General features: G+C 37.2%; 1 pseudogene; it reads right to left on the bottom strand.

Annotated features, from left to right (window-relative positions):
* Positions 1 to 678: 678 nt before the first annotated feature.
* On the bottom strand, positions 679 to 1,621 carry LOC102266777 (olfactory receptor 4C16-like; annotated as a pseudogene).
* Between the last annotated feature and the right edge of the window lie 11,161 nt (positions 1,622 to 12,782).

Here is a 12,782-nt window from a genome sequence, read left to right as displayed (position 1 = left end):
GGAGCATACTCAAACTCATGTCCACTGAGTCGGAGATGCCATCCAACCACCTCATCCTTTGTCATCCCCTTACTCCTTGGAAGGAAAGTTATGACCAATCTAGATAGCATATTAAAAAGTAGAGATATTACTTTGCCAATAAAGTCTGTCTTGTCAAGGCTATGGTTTTTCCAGTGGTCATATATAGACGTGAGTGGACTGTCTATATTGAAGCACTGAAGAACTGATGCTTTTGAACTGTGGTGTTGGAGAAGACTCTTGAGAGTCCCTTGGACTGCAAGGAGATCCAACCAGTCCATCCTAAAGGAGATCAGTCCTTGGTGTTCATTGGAAGGACTGATGATGAGGCCAAAACTCCAATACTTTGGCCATCTCATGCAAAGAAGTGACTCATTGGAAAAGACCCTGATGCTGGCAGGGATTGGGGGCAGGAGGAGAAGGGGATGACAGAGGATGAGATTGCTGGATGGCATCACCGACTCGATGCACATGAATTTGGGTGAAGTCCGGGAGTTGGTGATGGACAGGGAGGCCTGGTGTGCTGCGATTCATGCAGTCACAAGGATTCAGATATGACTGAGTGAAATGAACTGACAGTAAAAGATAATATTTTCTGGGGACTTGTAGGTCAATCTAAACTTGAAGAAAAATATGAAAATTTTAATATTTATCTTCCATTTATCTTTTGTCACCTGTTGTCAGTTTCTTGCCCCATAACATTCTCATGGCATTTTTCACTTCTGTATCCATTAGTGTGTAAATCAAAGAGTTGATCAAAGGTGTTCCAAGTGTGTAAAACACAGCTATCATCTTATGTATGGGGAAGGTAGTTGCAGGGCATGTGTATATAAATATGCAAGGACCAAAGAGCAAGATGACCATGATGATGTGAGAGATGCAGGTGGATAGGGCTTTCTTCCTCTCTTCAGCACTGTGGTTTCTCAGAGAATGCAAGATGATAGCATAGGAGAACAGCAGCATGGCAAAACTCACTGTACAGATGGCACCACTGTTGGACACCAAGAGTAGGTTGGTCACATAGGTGTCTGTACACGCAATTTCAACAAAGGCTGCAAGTTACATAGATAATGATCAATTACATTGGGACCACAGAAAGGCAGACTCAAGGCTAGAAGAATCTGAGCTGAAGAATGAACACAAGACCCCACCCAGGCCACAGCTACCAACACACCACAGGTTCGATGGCTCATGGGGGTCATGTATCGAAGGGGCTTACAGATGGCCACATAGTGGTCAACAGCCATGAGAATAAGGATGAAGATCTCTAGGCAACAACAACAACAACAACAAAATGTGATGCAAAGACTTGAGTCATGCACTCATTGAAAGAGATTGTGCTCTTTCCCCTAAGGGCATCAGAAATCACTCTAGGGGCAATGGAAGTTGAGAGAAAGGTATCAGATAAAGATAAGTGGAAAAGGAAGAAGTACATTGGACTTCCAAATGTCCTGCTGGTCTTGATGGTGGAAATAATCAGGAAGCTACCCAGTAATGTTCCCAAATATAAAAACAAGAAAGTGACAAACACTATTTTCTTCCTAACAGGATCCTGTGATAACCCAAGTAGAATGAACTCAGTCACATTATTGTTCAGCTTCATGATTTCATGAATGAGATAAGAGATGAATGAGAAATGGATTATCTGCAAAAAATAAATCAATATACGGTGCAATATATGATGGAATATTTTAAGTAAAATCAAATTTGCTTACTAGGTATATTATTTCCAATAATTTATACTATATGTTTGTTTCTTAGTAATAACGTTTGTTCTTCAATTTGTAATGGCCATTTCATAGGGTCATTATGAGTCTCATATAAGCTTGTGAATGTTAAACTTTCCAATAAGACTCTTTAAATACAATCCCTTGATAGACCTGATATGATTATGATTAATTTTATGAATATATGTAATATATGGCTTCATTTTGTTATTCTCTTTGTCATTTTTTGGCCGTATTGAATGTATATTCAGAATCCCAAGAATTGTGCATCACTCATTATTTAGGGTATATTTGACTGCCCTTGGTGGTATGACATAAAGTCATACATCATCCTTAGCACCTTAAAGAATATCTTGTTCACACATAACTTATACATTTTCCATTTATTATACATATTTATTTTAAAAGTAGCACAAACTGTCTTCTAGATACCCTAGTTTGAAAAGAGAAAAGACATATTACTTTAAATAATCTGTTTCAACCTCCAAGCACATTTATATTAAGTCCTTGATGTATATGATGAACAGAGTGAATGATCTCTGTTATTTGATAATATTTCAAAAATACCCATTATTCTTTTTTCATTCTCCAGTCTTGGAAAAGTACATTTTAAGCACTCACATTTCCTGAAGTTACATTTCAAAATGACTTCCTGAAGTTAAATTTCTAAATGAAAGAGAATTTATTAATTAAAAGCTTATGTTTAAAAATTCAAGCTTTTACCTAAGCTTGTTAAACCTGAGGTGGTTTTCTTTTATTGGAGGATGTCACCTGGCAGTTGGTCTAGGACCTGGTCATGGTTATATTCCCAGTAGAGATTGTATTCTCAGGTACCTGAAAACTTCACATTGCTGCAAGAGCAGGAAAGCAGAAGAGGGAGGGTAATGTAATTTTCCAAAAGAGTAATAATAAATAACAACTGACTTCTTCATTCAGTTTGTTTCTGTCCTGGCAAATAATTATTCAACTTAAAATGTCCCTTCTTTGGATGAAGATTTCTGTTTTCATATTTTAAAAGAAATATTATCATGGGGTCATTTCCAAGAACACCTTTTTTCTTTAGTTCTTTGTTATAAAGATGATGCTGGCAAGTGGCACTATATGCAAGTATAAATAAAAAATGAAATGTCATGCATTTAAATATCATCTGGAAGACTTAATTACTCCATTGTGCCTCTCCTCAATCCATCCAACCTTCAATGCATGTCTTGAAAGTTGTGAACAGCCAAAGTGCAGATTATGACAGAATAGCTAGGGACAAGATTTCCTTTCAATGTATTTTTCTCTCTCATGGTGAACTTTCTTCTCTTCAACAGAGATGAAATATCCCTTATTCCTGGGGTGGGGGGGTACTCTTCAGAATATGTCTAATAAAGTTACTCAATTTGGGTTTTCAAGTATTAAAAAATCTCTTTTGACTTGCATAATCTTAAACTAATATATCAAGACTAATTGTCCTGATATATTAATCATTACAAGAAGCTCTTCCTTTCCTTCACTGATTTTAAAGAGTGATGCACCATAACATATTTAACACTTGGAAATATGATAACCATTGGAAACAAGGTGAAAGTCTATTTCACATCAGTATTCCCTGACATCAGTCACTCCTTTGAGTATTATAGTTTTGGATTTGTATGTTGTCAAATGTATTTTCCTATTATTTTCCAGGACAAGCTTATCTCTCTTTTCACATCTGGACTTGTTTATTTAAGATAACTTGAGAATCATAAACATGTGTGATAATTAACTTGTTAATAATCATATGTCCTCATCAAGTATTTAATCAGTAGTTTCAGAAAGACATTAAATGTATCCACTCAGATCTACAGCCATAAAGTCCATTTTTGTGCATTTAAGTTCCAAACAATTCAAACTACTTTAGTCACTAGTTTATTTGAAAAATACTGTGTCCGCAGACATCAGTACATTTCAGTGATTCCCCTTGGATCTTGAAAGAAGGAATCTTAACCTATTTTGTAGTATACAATACTTCATGACTTAGAAAATGGAGACTATAATTCTCAAGTGAACTATATCAAAGCCTTTATATGATCAGGGTGTATTCATGATGCAATGTGAGCATGTAATAAGTAGTAGATACATCATGTGAAATCTCTATAATGTAAATAATGTAGCAGCCAAAGATGAAAAGTAAATAGATGTAGAATATCCGAACTCACCTTGCTCTCTTCTTTCTTCCTCGAGTGTCTTTCCATTTCTAGCTGTTTCAACCTTCTGGGAACTTCAAACTAAATTTCTGAGAAATATCCTCTAGCTGGCCTTCAGAGATTTTTTTGTGAGAAAGGAAATCCACTCTTTTGCTCTCTAAAGGCTTTATCTATAATTTTCTTATAGTATTATTCTTATTGGTTATAATAAGGATATGTATGCTTACTTTAGCTTTCTTCCTGGAATGAGAATATCAGAAAACTACATGTTCTTTGAATATCATTCTCCACAGTTCCAACACAATGCTTTGTACACTGCAGATGCTCAGTAAGAGCTTTTAACTTGATCGTTTCCTATAACTCCATAAAAGGTAACATTTACCTCATTTTTTTCACATTATGTTGGTTACAAAGTCACAGTTTTATTAACTTATAGGGATCATCTATCTATCATCTAGAGTAGGTAGACAAATATGCTCTAATTTTACATAGCCAAAAAGAAGGAAGAAAACAAATATAAAGGTAATTTATCACTTAACTGTTAGAAGAGTCTCTGAATTTGTATTATCTACCTGTCCTTTTCTGTTACCAACTTTCTTAAATACTGAGAAAAAAAAAATACACACACAAAGCAACAATGGTTCCTCTCTGCATTCCAGGGCAAATATTTTCAGACTCAATGGTGTAAGTTTTTTAGCATCATAGAGTGTTTATTCCCTAAAGTTTCTTTTCAATCAAATTCATCCCAGATGTAATAACCTCAAAGTTTGTTTTATTCAATTAGCCTGTTAAGAACAGCAAGTTAGGAGGAGCTAAGATGGCGGAGGAGTAGGCCAGGGAAAACACTTTCTCCCCCACAGATTCATCAAAAGAACATTTAAACGCCAGGTAAATTCCACAAAACAAATTCTGAATGCCGACAGAGGATATCAGGCACCCAGAAAAGCAGCCCAAGTCTTCGAAAGGAGGTAGGAAAAAATATAAAAGACAAAAAAAGGGACAAAAGAGGGAGGGACGGAGTTCCATCCTGGGAAGGGAGTCTTAAAAAGAGAGAAGTTTCCAAACACCAGGAAACCTTCTCACTGCCGAATCTGTGCCGAGCCTTGGAAGCACAGAGGGCAACATAACAGGGAGGAAAAATAAATAAACAATTAAAACCCACTCATTGCGAGCCCTACGGTAACTCCCCTAGTGGAGAAGCAGTGCAGATGCCTTCATCCGCCATTAGCAAGTGGGGGCTGGGCAGGGAGGTGCGGCGAGGGCTGCATCGCAGGAATCTGGCCTGAATACCCTGAACACTATCTGAGCGAAATAATTTGGGCTAGCAAACCAGACTGTGGGATATCTACCACGCAAAAAGCCAGCCCTAACCTATGACACCGCCAGGCCCGCGCACGGAACAAAGGACTGAACAGAGATAGCCAGCAGCAGACCATCCCCCTCCGGTGATAGGCAGCCAGAGCCGGAAGGGGACAATCGCAGCCCCAGAGAGACATTATCTATAAAACTGTAAGCAGGCTTCTTTGCTAACTAAAACTTCTTGGGGGTCTGGACAGTCAACATCTGCCTGAGAAGGTGTGCCGGTGCACACCTAGATAACCAAGTGGCGGGGAGGCGATAAGTCGCAGCAATCGCATGCACCAAACACCTCATCACCTGAGCTGCTCGGATCTGGGAAGGGCACAAAACGCAGGCCCAACCGAGAGTCTGCGCCTCTGAGGACTGCCCGAGTGCCTGAACCTGAGCAGCTTGGACCTGGGAAGTACAGGCAGCCCAGGGCCGGCCACGGATGGTTCTCGGTGGAGCAACCTAGAGCCTGAGCAGCGTGAGCAGAGAGGCTACACGCGCCGTGAACGGGGGGGCAGACCCAGTGTGGCTGAGGCACTGCGAGCACACGCCAGTGTTATTTGTTTGCAGCATCCCTCCCTACCTCCCCTCAGCACGACTGAACAAGTGAGCCTAAAAAAAAAAAAAAAAAAGTGTCCTCCACCGTACCCTTTGTGTCAGGGCGGAAACCAGACATTGAAGAGACGAGCAAACAGAAGAAGCTATAACAGGGAACCACCTTGGAAGCTACAGGCAATAGATTAAAACTATTAATGGTTTTAATAGTTTTACTACCAACTACATAGGAAGGGGCCTATAGATCTTGAGAAATATAAGTTGGAACAAGGAACTAGCCAAAAATGAACTGAACCCACAATACTCACAACAAAACTGGAGAAAGTCCTAGATGTATTTTTACTATTTGTATGATCATTCTTTCTTTCTTTCTTTTTTAACTTATTTTTTTAATTAAAAAAAAAATTTTAAGTCCTCTATTATTCCTTTAATTTCCACTTTTATAACTAATTACTTTTGCAAAAAAAAAAAAAAGACCCTATTTTTTTTAAGCAAACTTCATATATATATATATATATTTTTTATAATTTTTTTGACTTTTTTTTTTCTTCTTTTCTTTAACATTGTATTTTTGAAATTCCAAACTCTACTCTAGATTTTTAATTTTAGCTTTTTGGTATTTGTTATCAATTTTGTACCTATAGTTTTTTTTTTTTTTTAAATAATTTCTGTGACCCTTTTTCTTTTTCTTTTTCTTTTTCTCTGTTTCTTTCTTTCTTCTTTTAAATAACATTGTATATCTGAAATTCCAAACTCTACTCTCTATTTTTAATTTATGCTTTTTGGTATTTGTTATCAATTTTGTACCTGTATTTTTTTAAATAATTTATGCGACTTTGTTTGTTCTTGTTTGTTTGGTTTTTTTCTCTTTCTTTTTCTTCTTCTTTTTTTAACATTGTATTTTTGAAATTCCAAACTCTACTCTAGATTTTTAACTTTTGCTTTTTGGTATTAGTTATCAATTTTGTACCTATATTTTCTTTATAATTTTCACGACCTTGTTTGTTTTTGTTGTTCATTTTTTCTCTTTCTTTTCCTTCTTCTTTTCTTTAACATCATATTTTTGAAATTCCAAACTCTACTCTAGATTTTAAATTTTTGCTTCTAGATATTTGTTACCAATTTTGTACCTTTAAGAACCCAATCTTCAGTACCCATTTTTCACTAGGGAGCAAGATTACTGGCTTAACTGCTGTCTCTCCCTTTGGACTCTCCTCTTTCTCCACCAGGTCGCCTGTATCTCCTCCCTAACCCCTCTCTACTCTACCCAACTCTGTGAATTTCTGTGTGTTCCAGACGGTGGAGAACACTTAGGGAACTGATTACTGGCTGGATCTGTCTCCCTCCTTTTCATTCCCCCCATTTATCCTCCTGGCCACCTCTGCCACCTTCCTCCTTCTTCTCTTCTCTGTATAACTCTGTGAACAACTCTGAGCAGTCCAGTTGTGGAGTGCACATAAGGAAGAGATTACTGAATAGCCCACTCTCTCCTCTATTGATTCCACCTCATCTCATTCGGGTCACCTCTAACTCCCTCCTCACTCTTCTCTTCTCCATATAACGCTGTAAACCTCTCTGGGTGAAACAAGTTTCAGGGCAAGACATACCAAGCAAATTCTCCAACAGCAAGGAACACAGCCCTGAGCTCCAAGATACAGGCAGACCAAAGTCACCCCAAAACCATAGACATCCCATAACTCATTACTGGACATTTCATTGCACTCCAGAGAGAAGAAATACAGCTCCACCCACCAGAACACCGACACAAGCTTCCCTAACCAAGAAACCTTGACAAGCCACCTATACAAACCCACACAGAGTGAGGAAATGCCACAATAAAGAGAACTCCACAAACTGCCAGACTACAGAAAGGACACCACAAACTCAGCAATTTAAACAAGATGAAGAGACAGAGGAATACCCAGCAGATAAAGGAACAGGATAAAAGCCCACCAAACCAAACAAAAGAGGAAGAGATAGGGAATCTACCTGATAAAGAATTCCGAATAATGATAGTGAAATTGATCCAAAATCTTGAAATCAAAATGGAATCACAGATAAATAGCCTGGAGACAAAGATTGAGAAGATGCAAGAAAGGTTTAACAACGACCTAGAAGAAATAAAAGAGAGTCAATATATAATGAATAATGCAATAAATGAAATTAAAAACACTCTGGAGGCAACAAATAGTAGAATAACAGAGGCAGAAGATAGGATTAGTGAATTAGAAGATAGTATGGTAGAAATAAATGAATCAGAGAGGATAAAAGAAAAACGAATTAAAAGAAATGAGGACAATCTCAGAGACCTTCAGGACAATATTAAATGCTACAACATTCGAATCATAGGGGTCCCAGAAGAAGAAGACAAAAAGAAAGACCATGAGAAAATACTTGAAGAGATAATAGTTGAAAACTTCCCTAAAATGGGGAAGGAAATAATCACCCAAGTCCAAGAAACCCAGAGAGTCCCAAACAGGATAAACCCAAGGCGAAACACCCCAACACACATATTAATCAAATTAACATAGATCAAACACAAAGAACAAATATTAAAAGCAGCAAGGGAAAAACAACAAATAACACACAAGGGAATTCCCATTAGGATAACAGCTGATCTTTCAATAGAAACTCTTTAAGCCAGGAGGGAATGGCAAGACATACTTAAAGTGATGAAAGAAAATAATCTACAGCCCAGATTATTGTACCCAGCAAGGATCTCATTCAAATATGAAGGAGAAATCGAAAGCTTCTCAGACAAGCAAAAGCTGAGAGAATTCAGCACCACGAAACCAGCTCTCCAACAAATACTAAAGGATATTCTCTAGACAGGAAATACAAAAACGGTGTATAAATTCGAACCCCAAACAATAAAGTAAATGGCAAAGGGATCATACTTATCAGTAATTACCTTAAACGTAAATGGGTTGAACGCCTCAACAAAAAGACAAAGACTGGCTGAATGGATACAAAAACAAGACCCCTATATATGTTGTCTACAAGAGACCCACCTCAAAACAGGGGACACATACAGACTGAAAGTGAAGGGCTGGAAAAAGATTTTCCATGCAAATAGGGACCAAAAGAAAGCAGGAGTAGCAATACTTATATCAGATAAAATAGACTTTAAAACAAAGGCTGTGAAAAGAGACAAAGATGGTCACTACATAATGATCAAAGGATCAATCCAAGAAGAACATATAACAATTATAAATATTTATGCACCCAACACGGGAGCACCACAATATGTAAGACAAATGCTAACAAGTATGAAAGGAGAAATTAACAATAACACAATAATAGTGGGAGACTTTAATACCCCACTCACACCTATGGATAGATCAACTAAACAGAAAATTAACAAGGAAACACAAACGTTAAACGATACAATAAACCAGTTAGACCTAAATGATATCTATAGGACATTTCATCCCAAAACAATGAATTTCACCTTTTTTTCAAGCACACCTGGAACCTTCTCCAGGATAGATCACATCCTGGGCCATAAATCTAGTCTTGGTAAATTCAAAAAAATAGAAATCATTCCAAGCATCTTTTCTGACCACAATGCAGTAAGATTAGATCTCAATTACAGGAGAAAAATTATTAAAAATTCCAACATATGGAGGCTGAACAACACGCTGCTGAATCACCAACAAATCACAGAAGAAATCAAAAAAGAAATCAAAATTTGCATAGAAACTAATGAAAATGAAAACACAACAACCCAAAACCTGTGGGACACTTTAAAAGCAGTCCTAAGGGGAAAGTTCATAGCAATACAGGCATACCTCAAGAAACAAGAAAAAAAGTCAAATAAATAACCTAACCCTACACCTAAAGCAATTAGAAAAGGAAGAAATGAAGAACCCCAGGGTTAGTTGAAGGAAAGAAATCATAAAACTTAGGGCAGAAATAAATGCAAAAGAAACAAAAGAGACCATAGCAAAAATCAACAAAGCCAAAAGCTGGTTCTTTGAAAGGATAAATAAAATTGACAAACCATTAGCCAGACTCATCAAGAAACAAAGGGAGAAAAATCAAATTTATAAAATTAGAAATGAAAATGGAGAGATCACAACAGACAACAAAGAAATACAAAGGATCGTAAGAGACTACTATCAGCAATTATATGCCAATAAAATGGACAACGTGGAAGAAATGGACAAATTCTTAGAAAAGTACAACTTTCCACAACTGGACCAGGAAGAAATATAAAATCTTAATAGACCCATCACAAGCGCGGAAATTGAAACTGTAATCAAAAATCTTCCAGCAAACAAAAGCCCAGGTCCAGACGGCTTCACAGCTGAATTCTACCAAAAAATTTAGAGAAAAGCTAACATCTATCCTGCTCAAACTCTTCCAGAAAATTGCAGAGGAAGGTAAACTTCCAAACTCATTCTATGAGGCCACCATCACCCTAATACCAAAACCTGACAAAGATGCCACACAAAAAAAGAAAACTACAGGCCAATATCACTGATGAACATAGATGCAAAAATCCTTAACAAAATTCTAGCAATCAGAATCCAACAACACATTAAAAATATCATACACCATGACCAAGTGGGCTTTATCCCAGGGATGCAAGGATTCTTCAATATCCGTAAATCAATCAATGTAATACACCACATTAACAAATTGAAAAATAAAAACCATATGATTATCTCAATAGATGCAGAGAAAGCCTTTGACAAAATTCAACATCCATTTATGATAAAAACTCTCCAGAAAGCAGGAATAGAAGGAACATACCTCAACATAATAAAAGCTATATATGACAAACCCACAGCAAACATTATCCTCAATGGTGAAAAATTGAAAGCATTTCCTCTAAAGTCAGGAACAAGACAAGGGTGCCCACTTTCACCATTACTATTCAACATAATTTTGGAAGTTTTGGCAACAGCAATCAGAGCAGAAAAAAAAATGAATCCAAATTGGAAAAGAAGAAGTAAACTCTCACTGTTTGCAGATGACATGATCCTCTACATAGAAAACCCTAAAGACTCCACCAGAAAATTACTAGAGCTAATCAATGATTATAGTAAAGTTTCAGGATATAAAATCAACACACAGAAATCCCTTGCATTCCTATACACTAATAATGAGAAAACAGAAAGAGAAATTAAGGAAACAATTCCATTCACCATTGCAACGGAAAGAATAAAATACTTAGGAATATATCTACCTAAAGAAACTAAAGACCTATATATAGGAAACTATAAAACTCTGGTGAAAGGAATCAAAGAGGACACTAATAGATGGAGAAATATACCATGTTCATGGATTGGAAGAATCAATATAGTGAAAATGAGTATACTACCCAAAGCAATTTATAGATTCAATGCAATCCCTATCAAGCTACCAATGGTGTTCTTCACAGAGCTAGAACAAATAATTTCAAAATTTGTATGGAAATAAAAAAAAACCTCGAATAGGCAAAGCTATCTTGAGAAAGAAGAATGGAACTGGAGGAATCAACCTACCTGACTTCAGGCTCTATTACAAAGCCACAGTTATCAAGACAGTATGGTACTGGCACAAAGATAGAAATATTAATCAATGAAACAAAATAGAAAGCCCAGAGATAAATCCATGCACATATGGACACCTTATCTTTGACAAAGAAGGCAAGAATATACAATGGAGAAAAGACAACCTCTTTAACAAGTGGTGCTGGGAAAACTGGTCAACCACTTGTAAAATAATGAAACTAGAACACTTTCTAACACCATACACAAAAATAAATTCAAAATGAATTAAAGATCTCAACGTAAGACCAGAAACTATAAAACTCCCAGAGGAGAACATAGGCAAAACACTCTCTGACATACATCACAGCAGGATCCTCTATGACCCACCTCCCAGAATATTGGAAATAAAAGCAAAAATAAACAAATGGAACCTAATTAAACTTAAAAGCTTCTGCACAACAAAGGAAACTATTAGCAAGGTGAAAAGACAGCCTTCAGAATGGGAGAAAATAATAGCAAATAAAGCAACGGACAAACAACTAATCTCAAAAATATACAAGCAACTCCTACAGCTCAACTCCAGAAAAATAAATGACCCAATCAAAAAATGGGCCAAAGAACTAAATAGACATTTTTCCAAAGAAGACATACAGATGGCTAACAAACACATGAAAAGATGCTCAACATCACTCATTATCAGAGAAATGCAAATCAAAACCACTATGAGGTACCATTTCACACCAGTCAGAATGGCTGCGATCCAAAAGTCTATAAGCAATAAATGCTGGAGAGGGTGTGGAGAAAAGGGAACCCTCTTACACTGTTGGTGGGAATGCAAACTAGTAGAGCCACTATGGAGAACAGTGTGGAGATTCCTTAAAAAACTGGAAATAGAACTGCCTTATGATCCAGCAATCCCACTGCTGGGCATACACACTGAGGAAACCAGAAGGGAAAGAGACACGTGTACCCCAATGTTCATCGCAGCACTGTTTATAATAGCCAGGACATGGAAGCAACCTAGATGCCCATCAGCAGATGAATGGATAAGAAAGCTGTGGTACATATACACAATGGAGTATTACTCAGCCATTAAAAAGAATACATTTGAATCAGTTCTAATAAGGTGGATGAAACTGGAGCCTATTATACACAGTGAAGTAAGCCAGAAAGAAAAACACCAATACTGTATACTAACGCATATATATGGAATTTAGAAAGATGGTAACAATAACCCTGTGTACGAGACAGCAAAAGAGACACTGATGTATAGATCAGTCTTATGGACTCTGTGGGAGAGGGAGAGGGTGGGGAGATTTGGGAGAATGGCATTGAAACATGTATAATATCGTGTATGGAATGAGTCGCCAGTCCAGGTTCGATGCACGATACTGGATGCTTGTGGCTGGTGCACTGGGATGGCCCAGAGGGATGGTATGGGGAGAGAGGAGGGAGGAGGGTTCAGGATGGGAAACACAGGTATA

Source organism: Bos mutus, chromosome 15 (genome assembly GCF_027580195.1).
Source record: "Bos mutus isolate GX-2022 chromosome 15, NWIPB_WYAK_1.1, whole genome shotgun sequence".
In the NCBI taxonomy this organism is placed as follows: Eukaryota; Metazoa; Chordata; class Mammalia; order Artiodactyla; family Bovidae; genus Bos; species Bos mutus.
This window is presented reverse-complemented; position numbering and strand designations above follow the sequence as displayed.